We start from the raw sequence: 13,844 nt of genomic DNA on the forward strand, positions 1-13,844 counted from the left end.
CAGAGGCTAAGAGCACTGGCTGCTCTTCCAAAGTTCCTGAGTTCAATTTCCTAGCAACCACATGGTGGCTCACAACCGTCTATAATGAGGTCTGGTGCCCTCTGCTGGTGTGCAGGCAGAATACTGTATAAATAATAAATAAATCTAAAAAAACTTTTCAGTAATTTCTTTTTTATATTCTAATGAACTAATCAGAAATAAAAAGACTTAAATGTTACACACTGAACAAAAATTTGAAATGATCCAAATTTCCCAATCTAAAATAACCTTATATAAACTATATAGCTACATAAAGCTATCTCAATTATTTTGAATTTACTTATTGAACTATTTTTAAAATGTTAATAGCATTAGTATTAAAAATGAGAAACGTTTAGAGTACAATGAGGTTTTATGAAGTGTAATATACTTCATTTTAAAATGAAAAGTTGTTTGTTTTTCTGATTACAGAATAAATTCGGAAAATTAAAATTTTTAAACGATTCAGAAAGCCCAAAGAAAAAGAAAAGAAAACAATCAAGACACCACCTCTTGGATGTAGAAATTAGGAAATTGGCGGGCGTTTCTCTATGGTCCCTCATGCATATCTGTAGGCACACATTCCTATGCACAAATGTGCAAATACAGCTTTCATGAGCAAGCAGATGTGTGTATCAATTTGTTTCCTTGCATTCAAGATATTTACAGAAGTCTTTTTCAAGCCCAAATTGGACAACTTTAGTATCTTGTAGTATTCTTCTAAAATTTTCATCTTTAAAATTAAATTATAATATAATGACACCATTTCCCCTTCCCTCTCATCCCTCCAACTCCTGCCCTGCCCTGCCCCCCTCCCTTTCAAATTCATGGCCTCTTTAGTAACTCTTCTTGCTTACATATGTAAATGCATAAATACCTAATAAGTATAATTTGCTGCGTCCACTTAGTGCTACTTGTATGGGTATGATTTCAGGGCTGATATTTGTACTCCTGAAGAATTCAACATTCTTTATGTGACCTAAGTGTAGGAAAGTGTCAGTGTTGGTGTGGTTCTGGGCATGCCTACTTTAGGTCACAAATGCATCTCAGCGCACAGCGCCAACAAATGCTGCCTGACAACCTCCTCTAAGACTTGAGATGGTTGCAGGATGTGGCTTGCAGTGTTTTACTGCGCATACAAGGCTTTCTGACCTTGTGGAAAGAGTGGCGTATTTAAGATTTTCTACACTCATTCTTCAGCATGTAAATATCAAACAGGTCTATCTTTGGACTGCATGTGTTAGACTGTTTTTTTTTTTTTTTTAAATGCAGTGATGTTTCATTTTCCACAATCCTCATAGAGTAAACATTAAAAATTCCCTAAACTGGGGCCAGAGAGATGGCTCAGAGATTAAGGACACTGGCTGTTCTTCAAAAGGTCCTGAGTTCAATTCCCAGCAACCACATGGTGGCTCATAACCATCTATAGTGAGATCTGGTGTCTTCCTCAAGTATACATTCAGACAGAACATTGTATACACAATAAATAAATTTAAAAAAAAATTCCCTAAACCTCAGTTAGCTCCCTTTATGTTGGTTCACAGCATTAAATATCTTGGGGATGATATATTGAATCCAGACTCTACAATAAAATACACTCTGTCAAACTTACAGATTTTTAAATTTTTAATTTTGCTATTTGGGTTGCTGGCTAAAATTTCACACACATACAAAATCCATCCAATGAATTTTGGCTGAGGACCAGAATGAAATTTCCAACAATTTCTGAAATGGCTTTTAAAACATCTATGGCATTTTGCACTAAATATTTGTGTGAAATGGCATTTTTTTTTCTCCTGTGTTGGTTTATTAGCCAAGAATGTTATACAGACATGAAGAACTGTCTTCGGGGAGGGCTTAGTGAAATGGCATTCTTAACATTTACACTTAAAAAATCAAATTGTTGACCAACTCTGGAAAATGATGATGATGCTTTGCATCCTGCCATGCCAAATGTTTAGTTGAAGTTTAATTATTTAGGTAAAATAAATAAATAACATACATCTCACCAGTGTGCAAATTTGCTTTAGTTTTTAATAACTGGTAAAATGATATATGGAGATGATTGTTTAAAAAATTAAAATGACTGATCAGTAAATGTTTTGCTGTTTTATATAACTATATACCTGAGGTCATGTAAATTTTTCTTGGGCAAGAGGGGTTGTGGATTAAGGGAATGTATAGAATGTGAGCTAGCTGCCTATCTTCCTTTATCTCCCACTATGCTTTTCTGTGTCTGCGATAGAAAACAGTTACCATAGCAGCATCCTCATCATTCTTTCAGAGATCTGATAGCATTTTTATCAACTTGCAACCCAGTTCAATCTTCTTTTGCCTAGAGCTGCTTAGGCTTCTGCCTGGAGACTGCCTGGAATCACTGGCAAATATTTAAAAGTGTTTTTCTTTCTGTGTTTTAATCTATACATTAAAAAATGGTTTTAGGTTTACAGAGTCGCTGTAGATATGGAACATAGAGGTTCTGTGTGTGATTCATCTACTGCATCCAAGAAATTGGCTCGAGGCTTTCTTAACTAACTTCAGACTTCATTTAGACGTCACCCGTCTCATCAGCAGCCTTCGATCATGTGTCCAAACTCAAAGGCTATACTGTCTTTACCTGATGTGTCCCTGTCTTCTCTAATCCGAGAAAACGCAGCCTTTCCATTGTTCAGGTGTGTGGTGCTTGTCTGGAGCACTTGAGTTTTCTTGTTAGGAATCTCATCATTGATGTGGACCATGGATTGGGGGGAAATATCTCAGAGGTTCTCGTCCCTTCTTGCTTGTCCCTTCTGTCAGTGGCATCTGATGACAACGGGGTTCATCACTGGTGAGGCCCATTCTATTCTTCGTGTCCACAGTGTCCTCTCATGTGAATTAGCAATTTTACTTTACTACACACACGTGTCCATACATCATGAAGCCCCACCCTCCCAGAGGAGAAAACATAAGCTTTACCAAGTGATGAATGAATAAGTAAAAATGGTGTTATGTTAAAACCACATAACTAAATATTTTGGAGGAGATGTTTTGAGTTATGATAATGTCCTGGTTTGCCTACTGATTTTAGCATTCATCTGGGACTCTCATCTACAGTAACTATTAGTCTGGTGTCCCAAAAGTTGACACTGGAGTTCTTTCTGCAAGATTGCCCCCTTCCACTCCATGTATTTATTTATTCAGCTATATATATAAATAACTGCTATACTCACAGTCGCTTAGTTTATGCCTTGGGCTATTGTTTAGTATGGTCCTTATTTATTTTGCTCTTCGAAGTGTTCTGTCACTGGCCATTGGGGTTTCTTTCAGATTGGCTTCAATGTCCTTCTGACCTACTCCCTTCATTCCCATTCCCTATACTTTAAAACAATATCCTCTCCTTTTTAATGCAACAGTAGCCGGGCTTCACTTTCTGTGTGTTCAGCCACCTGTGGTCAGTCACAGTGTGAGAACAAGACATGGAAAAATTCTAGAGACATTTTATAAGCTTTAAGTTTTACTCTGCTCTGGGTAGCAGGATGATATTGTTCACCATCCTGTCTAGGACAGGAATTATTCATGAATCCAACATATCCATGCTTTGTATGGGGCCAACCCATTAGCCATTCAGTAGCCATCTTGGTTATCAAACCTTCGTTGTCACAATATCACAGTGCTTGTGCTCGGGAGCTTCTAATTGTGGCCTGATACTATGTCACCACTGTCACCAAGTCTTCATCATTCAATCTCACTTCATCTCCTTGCTCTGTCATTGTGCCCATCTCACACCACCACAAGAAGGAGGAGTACAGTACAGGCTAGGAAAGAGAGTGGGGAGAAAGGTGTGATACACAGAGAGGGATAGCTGAAGCAGGGAAGAGGGACTCATGCAGCAGAAAACCACCTGTAGCAGTCTTGGGGTGTTAGGCCTCTACCTCCATTCTGCCAACCCCCCATCCTTAAGTAGGAGAGAGAAAAGGTTAGTGGGTAGAGGGGCCCAGACCCCTTCACTCCAGCCTGCTAGTTAGGGTCAAGGGGTTCTTTTAGGGCTCTATACCAGTATCTGCCAACAGCAGATGATTGTCTCCTCCATGATGCTGCGCCCCAAGCATTTCTCTTCGTCTGCTCCAAACTGCCACGCTGTCTCTCATCTCTGGTCTCTCCAAACTGCTACTCGCCACACACCACCAAACACCACATCAAATGCAACCTTGGCCTCCTATTTATACACTCAGAGTCCTAGACCACCCCTCTCTCTGCGCTGCACATAGAAAGCCATTGCCCACACTCCGCATGAGACAATTAACAGGTGTGGACAAACTAAAGCCCAACTAAAATCCCACACCTGGGATTAAAACAAAAGCATATTTACATAACATACAAAAAAAAAAACCCGCAAAACTTCCTTTACAGATACAAATAAAAAGAGATAGAGAGGGGGAGAAGGGTTAGAGAAGGAGAGATGGGCAGGGCTACATCCTGTTATGCAGGCCTGTGTGGTATACAGCATATAGATAAAGCATGGTATGTGCTGTCTGGGCTCATTGAGAAGCTGGATCTTGAAGCAGGGTTGCACCCTCTTTTGGGTGCAAGTACGTTTGTGCCAAGTGTCCTGCAAGACCTCTTGTGTGACAGGGAGGGAAGAATAGCACATCAGCTGAAGAGCCAAAGCATGGCGTCCTTGAGAACGGCTTCAAGTTAAACCATTTCAAACAGATGTTGCTATTGTTTGTCCCATGGTATAAAAGTGTCTGCAATGGGAAAGAGAGCCAGGAAGATCAGCCGTGGAGAGCCCATCTCCGGGGAGAAAGCTCAGGGGGGAACTCTCGGTGCCTTGGCTTCCTGTTCCTCATTATGCATGGTGGTTACATGACCCCAGTTTGGTGATATAACCTTACTCATGTTATTTGTTCCTTTTACATCCAAGTCTCACCCAAAGGTACACTCTGCTCTGCCTGGGACTCTCTCTATTGGGAACTCCAATTGGCTGCCTTAAAGGGCTTTCTCAGTTGATTTTCTACTGGATGTTTGAGCATCTGATTTGACGATGTTCTCCTATTATCTATCTATCTATCTATCTATCTATCTATCTATCTATCTATCATCTATCATCGTCTATTTGCTATTTATTCTTTTGCTTTGGCTTGCTATATACTTAAAATCCTTGCTCATTTAAAATACAAAGTATCACTTATGCATATCATTTCTCCAGTGCATGTGAATTAGTGTACATGTGCTGAGGGAGGCCGGAAGCTGATGTTGGATACCTTCCGTGATTGCTCTCCACTTTGTATTAATTTCAGAGGTATGATTCCACATTGACCCGGAGCTCACAAGTTCCCCCCTCTCTGTCTCTCCTGTTTTCTTTTGGATCTGCCTTCTGAGTGCTGAGACTCTAAGTGACTCATGTCAGCTGGGCTTATTTTCCCCTTTCATATGATGTGCTGGTAAATTTTATCAAATTGACACAAGCTACAGTCGCTTGGGAAAAGGGAACCTCAACTGAGGAATCGCCTCTATCAGATTGGAATGTGGGTATGTCTGTTGGGTATTTTATTGATTAATGGTTGATGTGGAAGGGCCCAGCTCACTGGAGGTGGTGCCACCCCAGGTCTGGTGGTCCTGCATGGTATAAGAAAGCAGGCTGAGTAAGCCACGAGGAGAAAGCCATAAGAAGCCCTTTTCCATGGCCTCTGCATCAGTTCTTACCTCTGAGTTCTCTCTGTCCCTTTGCCTAGGTCTCATCCAATGGCAGGCAGCTGGCCCCTGCCGCTTTTCCAGGGGAGTCTTGAGGTTAGCAACTCTCTTCACCCACACCCTCACAGTGGTTTTATTCTAGGGTGAGGTGTTGTCCTTTCTGCATTGTGCTGAACTCACAGTCTCAACTGGTAAAGAGCCCCCAGGCCAGCTGCTGGACTCAGTGGATGGTCTCCTTAGCCGTCAGCCTGGGAGAATCATTGCTGGACTACCAGCCTCAGAAATGAAGCCTTCATCAGTGGTTGATGGGTAGCTATGTGGCCCTGGAACTCCTATGGGACCTCACTGGTACCAAAGGGGCTGGGGCAGCTAGTGGTTCTGTTTGGGGTGACCACAGACGGGATGGCAACCCTTTAAGCTCTCTGGTTAGGCTGGCTTGGCTGAAGGGAGCTCAGCTTAGAGGAGTAAAATGTGAACACAGGTGCCTAGTTGGAAGGTCAAAGGGAAGCATTTGGAGATCAAGCCTGGTTGGAGGAAGCAGGGAAGCAGAGGAATGTCCTTGAAGGGCGAAACTTGTCCCCAGCCTCTTCTCTGTCATCTCTGTCTGCCCTTTGACCCTTTGAGATGAGCTCTCTATTCCTCCATGTTTTCAGCACAGTGCTCTGTCCTGCTGTGGCACAGAAACAATGGATCCAGTTGACAGTAGACCGAACCTGCGTTACTGAGCAAGCGCTTCCCCAGACCTCAGATAAATATGTTTGATTGACTGACAGGAAAGGATGTCAAGACTGGCTGAAGCTGCAGCAGCTGCAGCAATGGAAGTGGACAGGGGTAGAGAGGTTACTTCATGAGCCAAAGGAAGTTCTTTCCTTCTCAGGAATTTCGTCACAGCAATGAAGGAGTGACTAACACACAAGGAAACAGGCGTAATTAAACAGAAATGTGAAGTAACGAGGGTCCACCGTGGACTATTCAAGGTTCTGCCCACTTGGGTAAATTAAATGAACTCTGTGATGTGCGGTTCTCTTGAACGCAAAGTTGTGTGGGAAATATGAAATTAGCAGAAAGCAAACAGTCATCACTCAGTTCTAACAACAGAGCAATGTGTTATGGATGGTGTGTGCTGTTGTTTCTTATTGACAGCATTAAGAAAACAAAGTATTGATTGAGATCAGCACAGATGTCTGTCTTTCCTGACAGCACAGACCCTAGCACAGGAGCTAAGGGATGTGTGTGTGTGTGTATGCACATGCACACACGCATGCTTTTATTTGGTTACAGTTTGGTGGGGTTTTGTTTGTTTTATTTGGTTGGTTGATTGGTTTGGGACATGGTTTTATTTTGTTTTCTTGGTTTGAACATTTTTTTTAATTTTTGGTATTGGGTTTTTGTTTTATTTTTTAAGAACTTAAAGTTGGGTGGGTAGGAAGAGGGAGAGGATCTGTTAGGACTGGGAAGGGCAAATGTGGTCAAATATATTTAAATTTAAGAATTGCTTTAAATATAATATAATTTAACATTTTTAATGGGGGGCTTGCTTACAGTTTTAGAAGGTTAGTCTATGATCACGATGGCAGGAAGCAGACAAGCATGGCACTGGAGCAGTAGCTGAGAACTTTACATTCTATTCTTCAGGTAGCAGTCAGAGATAGAGAGAGAGAGGGAGAGAGAGAGAGAGAAAGAGAGAGAGAGAGAGAGAGCACAAATAGCCCTGGCATGGGCTTTAGAAACCTCAGAGCACACTGCAGAGAGACAACTCTTCAAACAAGGTAATAATACCTTCTGATCCTTCCCCAAAAGTTCCACTAACTGAAAAGCAATTATTCAAACACATAAGCCTATTGGGGCCATTCTCATTCAAACCATAACAATGATCTCACAGGAAAGAACCCAAGGAAAGGGTGTGATGTGTGGCTTCTCCCCCACGTCCCTGCCACCTCACCACAGACAAGTGGTGCTGCCAGCTCTCCTGTGCTCATGCCTTCCAGGCCAGCTCACCTGTGCCCTCCACCAGAGCCAGCTCTACCGTGCTGCCCAGGCAAGGTGCTGGGCCTGCTCTCCGGAGGGGCAGGACCGGCTGTATTGTCAGCAGTAGGCTGCCAGGCGCAGGTTGGAGGCTAGCAGTGAACGCCCCTGGCATGAGGCTTTTCTTCTACTGTACCCCTGCCACCACCATCAAGTCAATTCAAATAGCGGCATGAAGGAAATGTAGAGCGGTGTGGGTTACCTTACGGAGATCTCCTAAAAATGGTTCCAAAACCGTCAGAACAACCATCAGCGTAGGAAATCCCACCGAACTGTTGATTGAAGCCTCCCACGGCAAGTGCAAGATTCAAGATTTCTCCTGAATTTATAAACAAACCCTGTGGCTACTCGCTGGAAATACGTATGTGAGCCAAGTGATACTAAAGGAACCATTTTAAAGTAGACAAAAAGCAAATGCTTTGGCAAGAAGCTCCTGTTTTGTGCATTTTTAAGAGATAAGAGCATTCTTTGGAGGGGATTCAGGCTAGGGTAGCATGGGGTTTATATTGCATCTCTCCACAGAGCCTGGTACAGAGCAGGTGTTTGTTGACCAAGTTAATAATATCCAAGACCCACAGGCGGGTTTTAAAGCACGTGCAGATTCTGTATGCTTTTTATATCTGTTGGACCCTGAGGGAGGGAGAGGTGATAATTTGCTACAAAAGGTTGGGAAATGAGTGGCTACACTCACTGTGCTAAGCCACAGCAGACTGACTTGGCCACCAGACACAATAACCAGGGAATACAGAACTTTTAGAGTCTGAGCAAAGTCTTATTGCCTCTAAAATAAGAGGAAAGATTTTATACTCACACAGTCACAAATATGATTTTTAACTTTTTCCTCAGTGGAAGGGATGATTCCTGAAACTCACAATTCAGCCTGGGTACCTTGACATCCTGCTTCACAAGGAAGAAACATGATCTCTCTCCATGGATGTCAACCCAAATGAACTTCCAACTATAGCTTTCTTCCATTTTAAAATTTTATTTATTTATTTATTCACTTTACATCCCGATCATAGCCTTCTCCTCTCCCCCAGGTCCCACCCTCCCTCCCTCTTCTCCCTATCCCCCCTCCCCTACTCCTCAGAAAAGGGGAGCCTCCCCCTATCACCCTACCCCAGCACATCAAGTGACATCCTGACTCTAGCTTCCTTTCTCTCCCAACTTCCCCTTATTTAAATGTCAGGCTTGTGTCTAATTTGCATACAAGAGAACTCTGTTCACTGTACATTCCTAAGGGTCCTAACCAACTCATGCAGAATAGTAAATGTTGGGTCCAGGGAATTAGTACAGTTGAACTAGGGAAGTGCAGCCCAGTTCCCGTGACGGTTTGCTGAGTAAATGACATATGGACAAACCATGTCCTGCCTTCTCCTCTCACTGGATTCAAGATGCAGAAAGGGATCCCTGCAAGACTTTAATCTCATTGTCTCAGCCACGGGCTCCTGCTCAGCTGTCTGGGTTCCTGCAACTCAAGGCCAACATCATAGGAAGCTGCTTGCCTGGGACAAAATTTGCTGGTCTTTTCTTTTCTTTTCTTTTCTTTTCTTTTCTTTTCTTTTCTTTTCTTTTCTCTTCTCTTCTCTTCTCTTCTCTTCTCTTCTCTTCTCTTCTCTTCTCCTCTCCTCTCCTCTCCTCTCCTCTCCTCTCCTCTCCTCTCCTCTCCTCTCCTCTCCTCTCCTCTCCTCTCCTTTCTTTTTTCCTTGAAAATGAAAAGCTTAGAGTTAGTTATTGATGGTCTCAGGTCCTTTCCAGCTTGGAAGTGTTAAACTGTGACTGGGCACTTGTGTGGGGTTTAACTGAAAGGGAGCTAAAATGGAGAGAGATTTGTTCCTTGCTTTCTTTACTTTCTAGTGGCTGAAGCTGCCCCCAAAATACAAAAGCTCTTTGTCTCCTGACCCTTTAACACATAGTTTTCACTCACTTTCTTTTTTAACGCCTCTCCTTTTGCTTCCTTTGAGTCTTGGTCAACTTTGAGTTTCTAATAAACATTCTACAGGTCTGTGTAAACTTCTCTTATATGTTATGGGGACAGAGCATGTAAAACTCACTGTGTTTCTGCACAGGTCACTATGAGCATCATCTGCCCCAATTTTGACCAAGTAAATGAAAGAGGGAGTGAGCTCTTATTACTTAAAAGAAAACAGACACAGCAAAGCCCAGAAGTTTCCCTTTGGTCAGCCTTCTATTGTGTTGCTGTCCTCCCAAGGGCTGGATACCCAAAACTCCCACAGAGGTTCTCAGGGCACAGAGAGTGAAGCTGGAAACCCAAGTCTTGCTCCTGGGGATTTCCTAACTGCCTTCCCAGGGCTTATGCATGCTGCAGTCAAAGAGTGTATGTCTGCAAGCAGAATAAAGGAAGTCTGATGCAGGTTCCTGGCAACTTGCCTATGCCTGGTCCAATCTTCCCTTCCCTCCCTCCATCCCTACTCAGATACCATGGCCAGCCAAGCAGTGAAACCAGAGACCAGACCAGCCATGCAGAACAGAGATTCCCAGCTTCTTGGACGCTGGTGGCCATGGCTCTGCTCCTAGCTGCTGCAGTCTCAGGCTCAGGGCAAATGCTAGAACATGGACATCGGTGCGTCTTCGTTCTCACTCAACTCTTTCCCTCTGTCTTTCTTCTCAGTGGTGTCTTTGCCTTCTTTTTCTTCCCCTCCACCCTTATCTCCTTTCCTTCTGCTGCCTTTCCTTCTGTCCTTCCTCCACTGGGCCACCGTCTTACCTTGTACTCCCTGATGTCCTACCTCTCTTGAGTCCCTTTTCTTTTGTTCTCTTTTACCATGCCCTCATTTGGAGGCTCACCCAAGAGTTACTTGGCCGCTTCCCAGTCAATGGTGGACACACCAAAGGCCTTACAAAAGGCAACTACATTTTTGCTTATTTGATCTTGGGCTCTCTCTCTCTCCCTCTTTCTCTCCCCCCTCCCTGTGTGTGTGTGTATGTGTGTGTGTGTGTGTTTTCCTCTCTCATACCCTAAAAGCTTCATTATGTGAAGTATGGCATTATGTACCCCTTAGTAAATCAAGACTAATTTTCTCAAAAATTTAGGAAAAGGAAAAGGAAAGTAACCAGTAATCTTTATTTCATACCATACTTACGTGTTTCTTATACTGTAGAGCAAGGCGACCCTCCTCTTCATTCAGGTAGGGAGCCCCCAAAAACTTGAGCCACGAAGAATCCATCTCCATGAACCATTTCCCGTGACCAGTGGTGACTTTCTTCTCTAAGTGGAGTTGACAGTGCAGGCCTCACTCTCCACGCTGTTAACAGAGGCTCAACAGAGCAATGCCTCTTGCTCCACAACTGCAATATGGCCTGGGGTCCTGGCAGGGCTGCCCAGCTGCAGAATGGGAGAACTGCTTCCGCTCCCCCCACCCCCCAGTACTGGGCAGACATCCCCACCTCATTGGTTGGAAGGCTTTTGTACTCAGCCACAAGGAAGCAGCCCCCAGATGCCTGGTGGAGACTAGCATGCATTCCCCACCACTTCCCCACACGCAGGCCAGCCTCCTGGACCACTGGGTCTGGCATTTGCTTCAGAGGCCACAAGACTATGTATGAAGGGCTTCTGAGAGGGCCTCCAGCTTTGCTGGTGTGGGTGTATGTGAGACATGCCCACCTTTTCAGTTTGGCGCATTTCAACAGCACATCATCAAAAGCAAGGAATCTTGTTTTGATCAGTCGTTTCGTGGTAAATGTTGACATTTCATTGACTCTGATAGTCTCAGAACACGTTGGTGCATTTTCCTGCAGGCAGAATGCTCCTTTCACTATTGATGAAAAACAAAGCTTAAAATGTCTCTTGGTGCCAGAAGTAACAACATTCACTTTGTTCTTAGGGAGGTACTGTCTTTGTCGTCATTCGGAATGGAGATGATAGATTCAGTTTATGGGAATAGGGAGCCAGCTAGCTATTAAAATGTGTCCAAATGTAGAAATGTGAAATAATCTTTTATCACTCCGGACATTCTAGTGTTTATGTGAAATCCTTGAGAGTAACTATTATCCGTGCTGAACTCTAGCTTCCTAATTAGTTAAGCTGCCTGCTGTCCTCTGTTCCCATAATGTGTGCTGTGCAAGGTTTCTATCTTTGCAGTCAGAGCTGAGGGTTTGAGTCTAGATTCTCGGGTTATAACTCATCCTTCAGCTACTACTCAGAGAGGTTTATAAAACTTGCTGATTAAGCAACACAATGAGAAAGGGCCTTGCAGGGCACAGTGCCTGCCTTTTTCCCTAGGAGAGCAAGTCATCCATACCCTTGCTGCGGTGGCTTTACTCCAGACAGCCACTAGGTGGCGTGTGCGTTCGGTGATTTCTCCGTACGCTACAGGGCTTCCTGGCATCAACTATTACTCTATCTCACCGCTCTCCTCAATGTGCTGTGTTGCCTTCTGTGAGTTTCTCTGGAAGTTAAGTCTAGTCATTTTGAGACAAGTGATGGTTATTGGTCTATCTACTGCCAAGGCATACATTCTATCCAGAATTGCATATCGAGTAACACTGGCAGAAAGAGGTGCACCAAAAGAGACAACGGGGGCGAAAGAAAGGCCAGAAAGGGTCCCTGAGAAAAAATGATAGACAGAGAAGGCAGAAAAGGGACCCTGGGGGAGAGAGAGAGAGAGAATTCATATTTTACTAGAAGGGAGGATTCGTTTGGAAGCCGAAAGAGAAACAAACTTTCTCTCTTAAACTAGGAGATTTGACGGCAGTAGCTCCAGCGTAGACTGAGGCCTCCTTTGTTCAGCCCGTGTAGGCTAAAGATCCGTGAGGCCTGGGTGAATACCACTCCCCATAACATTTTTTTCCCCCTGTGTTACAGAGGTAAGCTGAATGAGTGGCTGAAGCAGGGACACTGGCCAGTCTGTTGAGGAGGACAAAGTGTCCAGCTGTGCCGATTTTCACTCTAATCATTCTGAGTGAGAAACCACTCGTGAACCATGGGAACTTACAAATACTCTGTTTTAATCTATTGTTATTTATTATTATTGGTGGTGTTGGTGGGAGTTTGTGTGTGTGTGAGCGTGTCACAAAGCATATTTAGAAGTTGCAGGACAACTAGGTGGCGTCAGTCTCTTCTTCCGCTTCTACATGAGTTCTGGGGCTGGCTTACAAAGGAAACCTCTCACCCACTGAGACATTCCCCCATGCCCAGAATCTGGAAATTTATAAGGCTCAAGGTTAATTCTTCAAGACACAGGGCGGTGTCCTGGAAGGATGCAGACCAAGATTGCAGTTTCCTGTTGGGAGGCTGAGGGAGCGGAGCACCCCAAACCCGACAAGCTTTCCTGAACACACCCCGTTAAGGGGTCTTCCTGGGGCTGTTTCTCAAAGCCATAGAGGGAAAAAAGGCTGAGCTTTGGTATGCTTCTGGGCCTCTGCATCCTGTATTCCGTACCCTCTGCAACCTGAATTGGGTTCCAGGTGGGTACAGGGAAACAAGGCTGTTCCCATTTAGGCCATGGATGTTCTTCTTCTACCCACAAATTTCTTTCTCTAGGGCTGGGTAACTATGGCACAGGAAATAGAGGACAAAGATGGCAATGGAGTCAGCTTTCTACAAGCTTGCCACACGGAGAACGTCTTTAATTCAGTTTAATCAGATGAAGCACCAGTCTGCTGAGCTGGAGGCTGAGCTTCTGGGCCAATGTGTCAGAGCACCTCTCTGCTTCACCTGTGTGACCTCATTGCATATCCAGTTGTCACAAGAGCCTGTAGACTGTCAACAGCGATTCTCTATAACATTTCTATGGAGCTGGAATGTAGCAGTTTGACTTGGTGGCCTTGGGAACAGCGCAAGTCTCTCCAGATCTCAACTCTCTCACCTGCTAGGTGGAGCCCAGTTATGAATGTGGCTCAGAAAGTACATATGAGATAGTACAGAGAGCTCACTCCAGTGCCTGGCACAGAAAGATCATCATAGCCATGAGAGATGGGCTCAGTTCCATCTCTATTTCAAGCAGCCTCAGAGAATATATCGGGCCATGAACACTTAAAATAAGTCTGTAGTTGTAATTTGTTTGCTTTACAGGTCAATTTAAAATTGTTTTTGAAGGGCAATTTCTAAAACAGAGATGAGGAATTTAACAAAACAGTGAAAAGACTAATTCCAGGAGCTGGTTGCT

Source organism: Meriones unguiculatus, chromosome 3 (genome assembly GCF_030254825.1).
Source record: "Meriones unguiculatus strain TT.TT164.6M chromosome 3, Bangor_MerUng_6.1, whole genome shotgun sequence".
Lineage (NCBI taxonomy): Eukaryota > Metazoa > Chordata > Mammalia > Rodentia > Muridae > Meriones > Meriones unguiculatus.